The sequence below is a fragment of the Rhea pennata genome, chromosome 1 (genome assembly GCF_028389875.1).
Source record: "Rhea pennata isolate bPtePen1 chromosome 1, bPtePen1.pri, whole genome shotgun sequence".
Classification (NCBI taxonomy): Eukaryota; Metazoa; Chordata; class Aves; order Rheiformes; family Rheidae; genus Rhea; species Rhea pennata.
Genome location: NC_084663.1, coordinates 37,981,256 through 37,992,776, shown reverse-complemented (window position 1 = coordinate 37,992,776; position 11,521 = coordinate 37,981,256).

Below are 11,521 nucleotides of genomic sequence, written 5' to 3'. Positions count from 1 at the left end.
CACATTGCCTGAGAAAGTTAAGACTGTTTCAACTGAGAAAAAAGAAATAATGGACAAAACCTCAGTAGAGAAACAATATTGCTTTCCTGCAGTGGCAATATTTTTAGTCTACACCCTCTTCAAAATTTTGATTGCATATGTTTGATTCTGAGTATCTGTTTGTAGACTTCAGAGAACTTTTTCTCTCCAATCACAAAGTTTTTACTGAAATCTTCTATTGTCTTTGGCATTTTTGAGTTGATTTGAGGGTGCGAGTTTTTTCATAGAAATGTGAACACTCTATCGACCACTTTCAGAATTAAAAATCTTTATGTTTTTTACCTTCTTTTGGTTACCATGTAATACTCTTCTCACTGCTATGTCCACAGAAATCAAAAAAATAATCGAAAGCAGAGTGAGACAAGGATGCTGAATAATATCATACGGTCTCTAGGGCTATTAGACAGAGGGAGAAGTGAGCTTCTTCTGCGAGGGATTTTCCATCTCTCTAGATACCACAGTACTGAACAGTGATAGGGCGTTCCTGAGTCAGCACGGCTGGCGAGGGCTGGGAATTAATTCACGGCCTCCTTCCGCGCTGAATGCAGGAACGGCGTTGAAGACTTATGGGAATCTTGACACCTCTTCTGTATTATTCACATTTTGGAGCTCTCTAGCAACCCCCAGCACCAACAAGATCAGGTTCAAAGATGCTTTCCTTGTTTCTCATGGCCCTTTGTGGGCTCAAGCAAGCAGCGAGAAGCTGCTTCTAACACTCCTCCCTCTCCTTGCACAGTCCAACCGTGAGAAAAGCCTCCGGCTTTGGGAGTGGGAAAGCTTGGCATGGCTCCTGCCGTTCTGCTCAAAGAGGAGCGCTCTCTTCATTAGGGTCCAGTGCCTGGAGTATCCCCGGGAGTATTATTCTGAGTTTATTTCTGACCTCTTTAAAGGCCCCCAGATACCTCCAGAAATGATGGTGTCAGGCAACGCTCTGTCAAAAAGTGCCGAGGTCTAATAGCAAAATACCACTTCTTCGGTCTCTGCATTTGCAATCTCCAAAACAAGATTTATGACAAAAAGAAAAAGTAATAATGAAATGGTAATGCATTTTTAGAAGGAACCAAATGCTAAATTATAAACTGATGTAAGTAAAACAGCATTATTGCTTGCTGTGTAATTTTTATGTTGCCAGGGTATAGCGGATGATTTTCTGTCCTTTGGGTGTGAACGTCCATGATATTTCACAAGGACTTAAACTAACCCATTTTCTTGCCTGTGCTACCAGAGGTTAGGTTCATGGACCTGTCAAGAAAGTGAAAGCTTTTCTTTTCTTGTATATTTAAAAGTTACAATTTTTTAACATTAATTTAGAACATTTTCCATTAAAAAGCAATAAATATTTTTGGATATACGAAACCACTTTCTCTCCAGAAACTGAATGGAGTTTTATTAATCAAGAGCTTTTCATGTGAAAGATTTTTCTGTGACAGAAAAACACATTTCCAGAGATTTTTTTAAATTAAAATAGAAATTTTCTTCTTTGTTACTTCAGGTTAGTGTTATCAGTGGGATGGGACACAGTGATACAGCAGCTGAATGAATTTACTGTTTAGGCTGATAGGCTGAGTTCCACAACCAAAATAAAACTGTGCTAAAGCTAGTCTGTATTTAGAAATATATCTCTGATACCATAGATTGTATCTATGTATTGCTAGTTTGTTGATGCATTAAAACACCTATAAAATTACAAAGTGCAGCTGTTCTGCGTAGAAGTAACAAACCTCATAGATGCAAAATGACAGTAAGCTTCTGAAGGAAAAATCTACATTTGTATTCTGAGAACTAGAAGGCACTCAACATGAGTTTTGTAATTTATTGTCATCATGGGAAGCATAAATTTCAGGGAAGCATGTGAGCTGCTCAAGCTATGTTCCCAGCAACAACCTATTTACAGAAAGAATTTCAGTGAGAATTACAATTATATGTGGGCCTGAAAAAAGCATCTTTTCCCACATCGGTGCTGCTAGAAACTGTCAATCAAAGCATAAATATTTTGTACTTTAATGATGGTGAGCTCATGGGTGCATATTATCCTAATGCTCTCTTGAAAGAAAAGAGGAAGAAAAAAATGAGCTATATATTTTTTATCAGCACATCAGTAGAATTTCATAGCTTACCTTAGTGTATTAATTCCTCTATCAAATATAGCACCACACAGCTCAATTAAAAATAATATTAACATTAGATAAAAGAATGAGCATGTTATAAATTGGCCTCTGGAAAGTTCTTGCCGACAGGTAGTCATATTATCCTAACTATCATTAAAATAGGCACCTCAAATGGAACTAATATTTGCCCTAATCTCTGCTCCTACACATCTCCTTGAAAAAGCAACAAGATATTTGATGTGGCTTATGCAGGTACTATTTTTCCAGAGTGCATAGTAGACAGGACAATGTTCCCTAACAACTATTGCCCTAAAATGTCATTAACAGATGGATGATGCCCTCAATTTCCTGGAGTATTGGATACAAAGAATATTTAGGTAACATTTCAAGGTGGATTGAGAACTGGCTGAAAGGCAGAGCTCAGAGGGTTGTCACCAGTGGTGCAGAGTCTAGCTGGAGGCCTGTGACTAGTGGCATCCCCCAGAGCTCAGTACTGGATCCCATCCTGTTCAACTTCTTCATCAATGACCTGGATGAGGGGACAGAGTGCCTACTCAGCAAGTTTGCTGATGATCCCAAGCTGGGAGGAGTGGCTGACACACCTGAGGGCTGTGCTGCCATTCAGAGAGACCTGGACAGGCTGGAGAGCTGCACGGAGAGGAACCTCCTGAAGTTCAACAAGGGCAAGTGCCGAGTCCTGCACCTAGGGAAAAATAACCTTAGCACCAGTACCTGCTGGAGAGCAGCTCTGCAGAGAAGGACCTGGGAGTGCTGGTGGATGACTATGAGTCAGCAATGTGCCATTGTGGCCAGGAAGGCCAATGGTATCCTGGGGTGCCTTAGGAAGAGTGTTGCCAGCAGGTCAAGGGAGGTGATCCTGCCCCTCTACTCAGCCCTGGGGAGGCCTCATCTCGAGTGCTGTGTCTGGTTCTGGGCTCCCCAGGACAAGAGAGACATGGAGCTACTGGAGAGAGTCCAGAATAGGGCTACAAAGATGATCAGAGGGCTGGAGCACCTGCCCTATGAGGAACAGCTGCGAGCACTGGGCCTCTTCAGCCTGTGGAAGAGAAGCCTGAGGGGGGAATCTTATCAATGTGTATAAGTACCTGAAGGGAGGGTGTCAAGGGGACGAAGACAAACTCTTTTCAGTTGTCCCGTGTGACAGGACAAGAAGAAATGGGGAAAAACTGAACCACAGGAAGTTCCACCTGAATATGAGGAGGAATTTCTTCACTGTGAGAGTGACGGAGCACTGGCACAGGTTGCCCAGAGAAGTTGTGGAGTCTCCTTCTCTGGAGATATTCAAAGCCCACCTGAACGCAATCCTGTCTAACGTGCTGTAGGTGACCCTGCTTGAGCAGGGGTGTTGGACTAGATGATCTCCAGAGGTCCCTTCCAACCTTACCGATTCTGTGATTCTATGATTCTATGAACATTTTCCAGGCAATGCAACATCAACTCTGATTTTTTGGATTATAAAGACAAAAATATCATGAGGTCAGAAACTCTTGTTCTCTTTAGTTCTTCAGCAAAATCATATCCATCTGAAAATGTTATAGACATGTTTTAGATGGGTGAGGGGTTTGTATTGGGAGTCCTTCCCTCTTAATGATCTTTGATGGGATTGACACCATCAACTGCTTCCTATGTGCTTCCCTAGCATAACAGTATCAGTGCAGTTTCTCAGGTGCACAGAAATTTCAGAGAAACTTGACTAACAGAGCAACATATTTTTGGAGAAAGGTTAAGGGAGAATTCATAACCCAGATAATCCTATACCTCTGTCATCTACTCTGCACTAGACACACACTGGTACTTGATTGCTTACTAACACCATGGCATGTACCAGAGCTCCGGTTCTGCTGCAGAGGAATATTTTCTCTGACAGCATCTGGCCTAAACCCTGTTGAAAGACCATTTCTTGCTCCAAGCAATCCACAATCACAATCAAAGGAGCAATTTCTTGCTCCTTTGTGATACGTGCAAAGGAAATAGTTTGTGTCAAACATAGACTAAGACTATGACTTCATAACTGGTTTAAGAGGCTGCCACCTGAAAAAGAGATACCCTCTCCCTGCCCCATCCATTATGTTTCCATCCCCTTCCTCCAGTGAGCAGACACAGAAAGAAGATCAGTTCATACTAACAGTGATCGGCACATGAAGTTATCTTGTAGAGATTTAGGCCAAAACAATGGTGCCTTTTAAAAATTATCTTTGGAAGGGTCCACTTCATCCTGAAGCTCTTCAGGATGACCTGCTGCACTTTCAATACACACTTCTTCTGACCTAGAATAAAGGTTAGTTGTAAAAAAATTCTTACATAAAACTCAAGCAAGCAAAGCAGTTCAGGAGACAGCGAAGCCATAAATTCAGTCCTAAGTAATTACAAAATCTGGTGAGAGAACTGTTGAATGTTGATGATGAAAGCCTTTTTTTATAGGTGGAATTGTAAATCAAAACTTCTTATTCAAGCAATCGCAAATACGGACCTCAAATCCTATTCTATGTTCTCAAAAAAGCACAGAGAGCTTCAAAACAATCTGAGTAGGCATGTGTGCTGCAAAGCACTTCAAAAATATCAGCAGTTTAAGTATAAGGTAGACCCCGACCCACCAGCAAAGGCACAGCCACCCTGTTATAACACAGGTGGGTATGCCTTATGGAAGGAAATTTTCCATAGAGAATCTCTCCACTGACCTGGGAAACTCGCACAGAGTCTGCTCCGGTGCCTTGGGAGTTAAAGTTGATCCTGCGTGATTTGCTTGTGGAGAGTCTACTTGTATTTAAGGAACTATCCCAGAGGCACTGTAGAGGGTGAATAAAAGAACTATTTTAAATTATTTGTAAATACAGTTATTGTCTTCAGAGCTCTTTTTCCAAGCACAATTTTTGTTGAACTACTTTGGTGTAATTTTCTGCATATATGCAGCATTGCCTACAAACCTGGATTGTTATCTTACTCTCTCGCAAGCATTATTTAGGTCTGTCAAATTCCAATAGGCTACCATAATTCCCCTCTAGTTTTGATTCCCATATTTTTGTCTATTATCCAGTTCTTCCTGTTTCTCCAATCAGATTATGGTACCACATAATCATTTTTCCTCTGAATGATTCCCATTATCTTGTTTGGAAAGTAGAAAAATGAGAAGAATTTGGAATCAGAACTACATTAACACTTAGAAGCAAGCAGAGAAGACAGTATGCAGTCAGTTCTCCTTTGTTAGGTTTGCTGACCAAACAGTTACTTCAGAGCTATGTAAATATACTTGAAGTACTTGAAGACTGCTGCTCAGACTCGCCGCTGGTCACTGGGCTTCTGAGTAGCTCTCTAAGGGGCAGGGTACCCTTGCTTCAACATTGGCACCTGGTGCCCGTTATGAAACTCTTGGGTGTCTAAGGCATCTGCCAAGCTTTGCAGATATGACAGAGGAGCTACAGAAACCCAGTGCCTTTCTGAAGGAGCAGAAGTGAGGTAGATCCCCTCGGGGCCATAAAATGGCACCAGGCACCTGTGTAGAGGCAGCTGAATGCCATCCTTGTTTCCACTGACAGTCACGGTTGCGTAGACGCTTAGCACACACGTAGACACTCTTTCATAGACACCTAAATGTGGTTGCCTTCATCGTGAGCTCAATCCCACTCTTCAGTCTCTGCAGAGTAGATACGACAAACAGCTGCAAAGCCATTGCTATTTAAATTCAGGATTTTTTCCTTTGTCAGCATACAAACTATTACTGTTACACATGGGAGTTTTTATCAGGATCCTATTGCCCTAGATATTCAGAAACAGAAAATAAGCAAATCTGACCTCAGCCTTCCTAAATGCAAGGGAAAAAGGTTAAGAATTAAAAGTGTTAATGGGAAAATAAGCTTAAAGGTTTAGACCTGTTAATTCATATAAGAACACACAGATTTTAAATGATTATAGCCACTATATGTGATGTTGGCTCTCCAGTGAAAACAACTAAAGCACATTAGAATTTGTATAAAAAGAGTAGTTATTTTTTTTTATAAACAGACTCCATATGGCACTCCCAAAATTCAAGCAGCCTTTTCTGTTGAGTTGAAATTGAAAACAATATCTGACTCAAACCACAGTACGTTTTGATGCTTCACTGAAAGAAACAAATTCGAGAATGCTACCCCTTGTATTTCACAAGGCAGCACAGGCTATTGAATTGGTTTAGTTTGTAATGTTACCTCCAGGTTAAAAAAATAAAAAAGGAAGAAATTGTGCTGTCAGTGTAACACTCTATATTTACTGCAGGATTTGGTCTTACACATAGAATAAAATAGTAATGCTCTTTTTTCAACTTCAGCAGTTACTAGAATAACAAAGATGGGATAATAGGCAAAAGACAGCTTTCCGCCTGATCCTGACCTCAAAATATAAATACCTCAGCTTGTCAAAATAAAATTGTATCCTTGAAACATATGAAAGAGACCTACATAAAAGGACAAGTACCTTAGAAGAAGACTTTCAATGCTAGGATTAGATTATTAACTACTAGCACTAATCTATTAACTGCGGATACATTGAGCTTGAAGTCATGTTTACAGATGGAAACACGCTTACCCTGATCACAGAGAGTCTCACAAAAACATGTAATTCAAACTAACACATCTATTCGAGAGCTGTTCACAATCCTTAGAATAAATTATACAATCATTGCACCCAGTTAGCTCCCACATCGTGCTCTCTAGCAGGTAGGCTTGTAGCCCATGCATTGATAGTCCCATACCACTAGAAAGCTCAGTTCCCGGCTGCAGCCCATATCTGAGTGCATCTGAGACCTCTGGTGCATTGTGAGTCCAAGATCCAAACCCAGCCTGGCATGTATTATAAACAGTGTGCAAACATTAAAAAAAAAAGGGAGGGGGAGGTAATCAAGTTACAGTCCAGTCATGTACAAAGAAATATGCTATAATGTAGATGGGACTTAAAAGGATAAAGAATATATGTGCAAAGCTAAGGGATACAGGTAACTGAAGGAACACTGAGAGAATTAATTCATCCTGGAGTAATAAAAGGTCAGCCTGGCCAGCTGGTAGTGCCCTCTCATGAAACTGTGCGTATTAAAGAAGATAAACTCTCTTTCCTTGATTTGTGGATTTAAAAAATCACTAGCAGGGTCTCTAGAGCAACAGATGGCACATCTGTCCCTGAGTTTCTTTACATTATTCTCCTGCCCTGTAAGAACATTGTCACAATTTGGCAGCGACTCCGTCCAGTACATTTAGAGATATAATTTAGAAGAACTTTGCAATTGTGAGGTTGTTTCTGCCTCTCACAGACAACTTCTTATTTTGTGTGGGAGAATAATTTCACTGTACCTCTTGTTTCTTCAGATGAAGACTTCTCATGACCACACAACACAATTATCCTTCTAACTTACCTAGCCAGCTGTTCCGTAAATTCCACAATCTACTTTGGAATTAAATGGACAAAGTTCATTTTGGGATAAACCAGTGATTAACGGCTAGGTGGATGTGCCCATATAATCAGATCCCACACTGCTTCATGCCTGAACTGCGAACTGCGTGCACTATACTGTTTCGAACACAAATTGACTGGATGTCACCTCCTTGCCGAAATGCTGGCAGGTGCCCACGGGGTGCTGCTTGTGACTACACGCTCCCAGAGCTGCACACCCAGCTTTCCAGCAATATTATGGTAGCTGTGTCTCACGCACTCATTTGTACGGAGCCAGGCAGGCGTTCACGGGCTTTGTGATCTGGGAAGGGGAGATGCCTTAGTCCTGCCATAGTAGCAGCCACGCTTCTGCGAAGACACGCAGATGCACATCAGAGCAACGCTGCGAGGGGTCACTCTGGGGATGCTCCTCAAAGCTGCAGCAAACAAAGTGGTTCAGGCACAATTATTTAAAAACAAACCTCTGAACGGGAGCAGAAGCCTGGCAATGCTCCAAGTACCTTTTCCAAGCACCTCCGAGCACCAGATGGAATTTTTCCAGAAGGCCACTATCTATTTATATGGTAGACAAAAGGCGCGGAGGAGTCCACAGACCTTAACCGAGGCTCCAGTGAGAAAGAGCTTCTCCTCCCCACGCAGGAGCCCAGAGCAGAGCCCGGAGAACAGAAAGCTCTTTCAGCCCTGCAGGCGCTCAGAGCGGTGGTGTCTCCCTGGTTCTACGCACAGCACTGCAGCGGTTTCAAATAAAAATAGTGCGAGGGAGGTATGTTTATGGAAACATCAAATACAGAAAAGAAAGGCAATGTAAAACATACTTTGCTTTTTATAAGGCATATTTAGCATTTTATAAGGTATACTTTCTAAAGTGAGGAATGGAAAATTGCATAGACATTGAAAGCACTCAGCCAGGCAGAGAGACTCGGTGTTATTAAACCTCGGTTCAGTACAGTCACTCCAAAGCAGCATTCATCGTACAGTGCATTCTGTGTGTGCCTGCAAATCAGAGAAAAAAATCTTTAAGCAAGGATGATGCTCTCTTTTGGCATGAAAACTGCAGAGTTTATCAACACTGAAGCTGTAAATAAATTTCCCCTTCCCATTCTGTAGCCAACCTTGGCAGACTGTACTTGTGAGTAACCTCATTGAATCTTTTGCTGCCCTTGCTCTTGCCTTTCCAAATAAGCTCTTTGCCGCTTCTTAGTGCTTACACCAGGCTAACATCCTCCATGTGGAAGGCGAGTGCCCAGAAGTGTGTACATGGGCGCTCCTGTTTTCTACAGACGCCTATCTCCCAAAATGTGCCTAAGCCCAGGTAAACTATTCCACTGCTTTATGCTGCTTACTCTTAGAAAGTTTTCAACTTTTCACCTTGAATCTTCCTTACTATGGTTTAAGCCACACTGCCTCTCAATTAATACTCTCTCCAGAACTGGAGAATTGCAACAGCCTTTTGTAAAGTATTTGAAGGCTACTATATCTCTCTTTCAGCCTTCTCTTCCTTAAGCTAAACTATCCCAGTGTGTTGCTTGGTCATCACTGAATAATATCACAGAAAGGAAAAGAGAAAGCAGAGGGAAGGAGGTATATTCTTCCAGAAGAGAGACAGATGGCTGTAAGGAATAGCAAGAAGAACAAACTCTTCCTGTAAAGAGAAAGAAACCCAGACAGCTAAAGAGAGCTTAGCCTGAGAGCAGCTGCTGGAGCCAATGCGACGGCAGAGAGGCGCGCGGGAGGGAGCATTAGTGATCAGCTCCAGCCCTGCCGTGCCCTGCACCAACAGAGACGGATGGAGCTCCTTGCGATTCCCTCCAGGCCACTCACCAGCACCTCCACCTCTGCTCCTACCTCATGCAAATGAAGAAAACTTGGGGACTCTGCTTTTGGTGCTACCGGTGAAGCGGTATCTCTATTCTTTGCCATCCTAAAACCGAGACAAAGCTTTTAGGCAGAAATTCCACAGTGATACCCTTAAATCACAAACACATTCAATGCACATTTGTAGGCATGTGTTCCACATACACAGTGTGATACTGCAGAAAGCTTGCACTATGTGCACTGCTTTATGTAATGGGTAAACTTCCCTATGGGTAAAAATCAGTTCAGCTTTGTTAAGCAAATCTTTTTGTTATTTGTAATGTTTGTTGTTCACTAAGGTTGTATCTGAGAAGAATGCTAACATTTCTTGAAATGACATCTTCCTCTTAAGTACAATAAAGTTTGTTTTCAAATAAAATATTACAGATAAACTCAACTAGAACATGAAAGAACTACCACTGAACTCGCATACAGAAATTTATGATATCCTGCAAAGCATTAAAAATCTCAATTGTTTTCAGATCCTAGCTTTTTAAGTAGACACGCTCAGCAAAACTTACCCTACATTCAGACTATTTACAACAGTTTGCAGGAGTCTATTCTATTATAATGCTCTGAAAGTTTCAGTTTCTCACCCCAAAGTGAGAAATGGACTCTGCCAAATAGCTAGCAATTATCACAAGAGACAAATAGTGCACAGCAGTTTTCAGCTTCATTATAAAGTAGCACCTTTTTTCAGCTTTCCAAAAGCATCCTACCATGTCATGTAGCAGGTACTCAAGATACTGCTGAGCAAGTATTCCTTGCTATACAAATATGTTAAAAAGGCCTTTTTAAGTGACAGAAGCAGAGAATAAACAGCCTCTCAAATTAAAAGGGAGAACTGCAACTTCGATGAAGGTCATCATAGTCCTGATAGCAAAAATTCTGTTTTTTTTAATGAAAAAGAAAAAAGATACGATTTTCACAACAGCTTATCACTGCAGTTATTTTCAGCTCATTTTATGTTACTGCTCTCAGTCAGCCTTGGGAGCTATAAGGAAATTCATTCTTTTCTTCTAATCATCTCAAAGGCTTGAGGCCATGAATAAAGTTTGGAAGCCCCTAAAATATAAATCCGTCAGCAAAATCTTCTGCCCTACAAAATGTTCCAACCTGTAGCATGAAAACTTCCAGCAGTGTGCATCTGAGGCAACCTTCCTGGCAGCTGGGGTACAGACTACCATGCAATTAGCCAGTTGCTGGTGATGGCCAGTACCTGGGCTGGCAAAGTTAATACTTGACAGCTCCTATGTTGACTTGCACCAGGAACCACCGATTATGCTGACCAGCAACATCTAGCACTAACAAAAAAGTGGGGGAGCATCATCAAGATACCTCACCGGAAACATAAAGGTCTAGACTTAGCTGCTGGGGGCTGTGAACCTGAATGCTAATTTGGTGTTACCCTGCCACATGTGAGAACTGACACTCAGAATCTGTAGGCCTTTGTCATGTGGAAATTCTGTGAGCACCATGCTCTGGCTCCTTGCATGATCCTTTCTCTTGGATCAGAGCTCATTTCTAAATCCCCTAAAATGGTAATCCACTTTCTCTCCAGGAAACATTCATCACAAGTAGCTTGCAGCTTTCATCTTCATGCATACTGTCTCTGCACTACAGCTGCTGATGGCCGAAGTGCTGTGTGATTACAAACCTGTTTGCTTCAGTGTCTGGACATTAACAGCAATCAGGATCTCTGTATCCAGCAAGCGGCTATAAGCCATTTGAGTGAAAACAGCATTTGCTCCCAAACCCAACACAAAAATCTTGAGATGTCAGGACAATAGTCACGAGACTTTACTAGTTTAGGTACAGAATTAAGTGGATTATGGTAAGCTTTTTAAAGGAAATTGCACCATATGTATCAGGAGAAAGCATCACTGGAAGCTTGCCCAGAACTCTAAATGCTTGTTCTGAGAGAACATCACTAATGTTCTCTACAAAGGGATTCACAATGAAGCTGATAGTGTAATTTTTTCAACAGAGTTACTATCCAGCACTGTGAACAGTGCATAAATCTCAGAATGCCAAATAAAAGCTGGAAGATCCTGCTCTACAGCAGCTAAAACACAAAATGATGT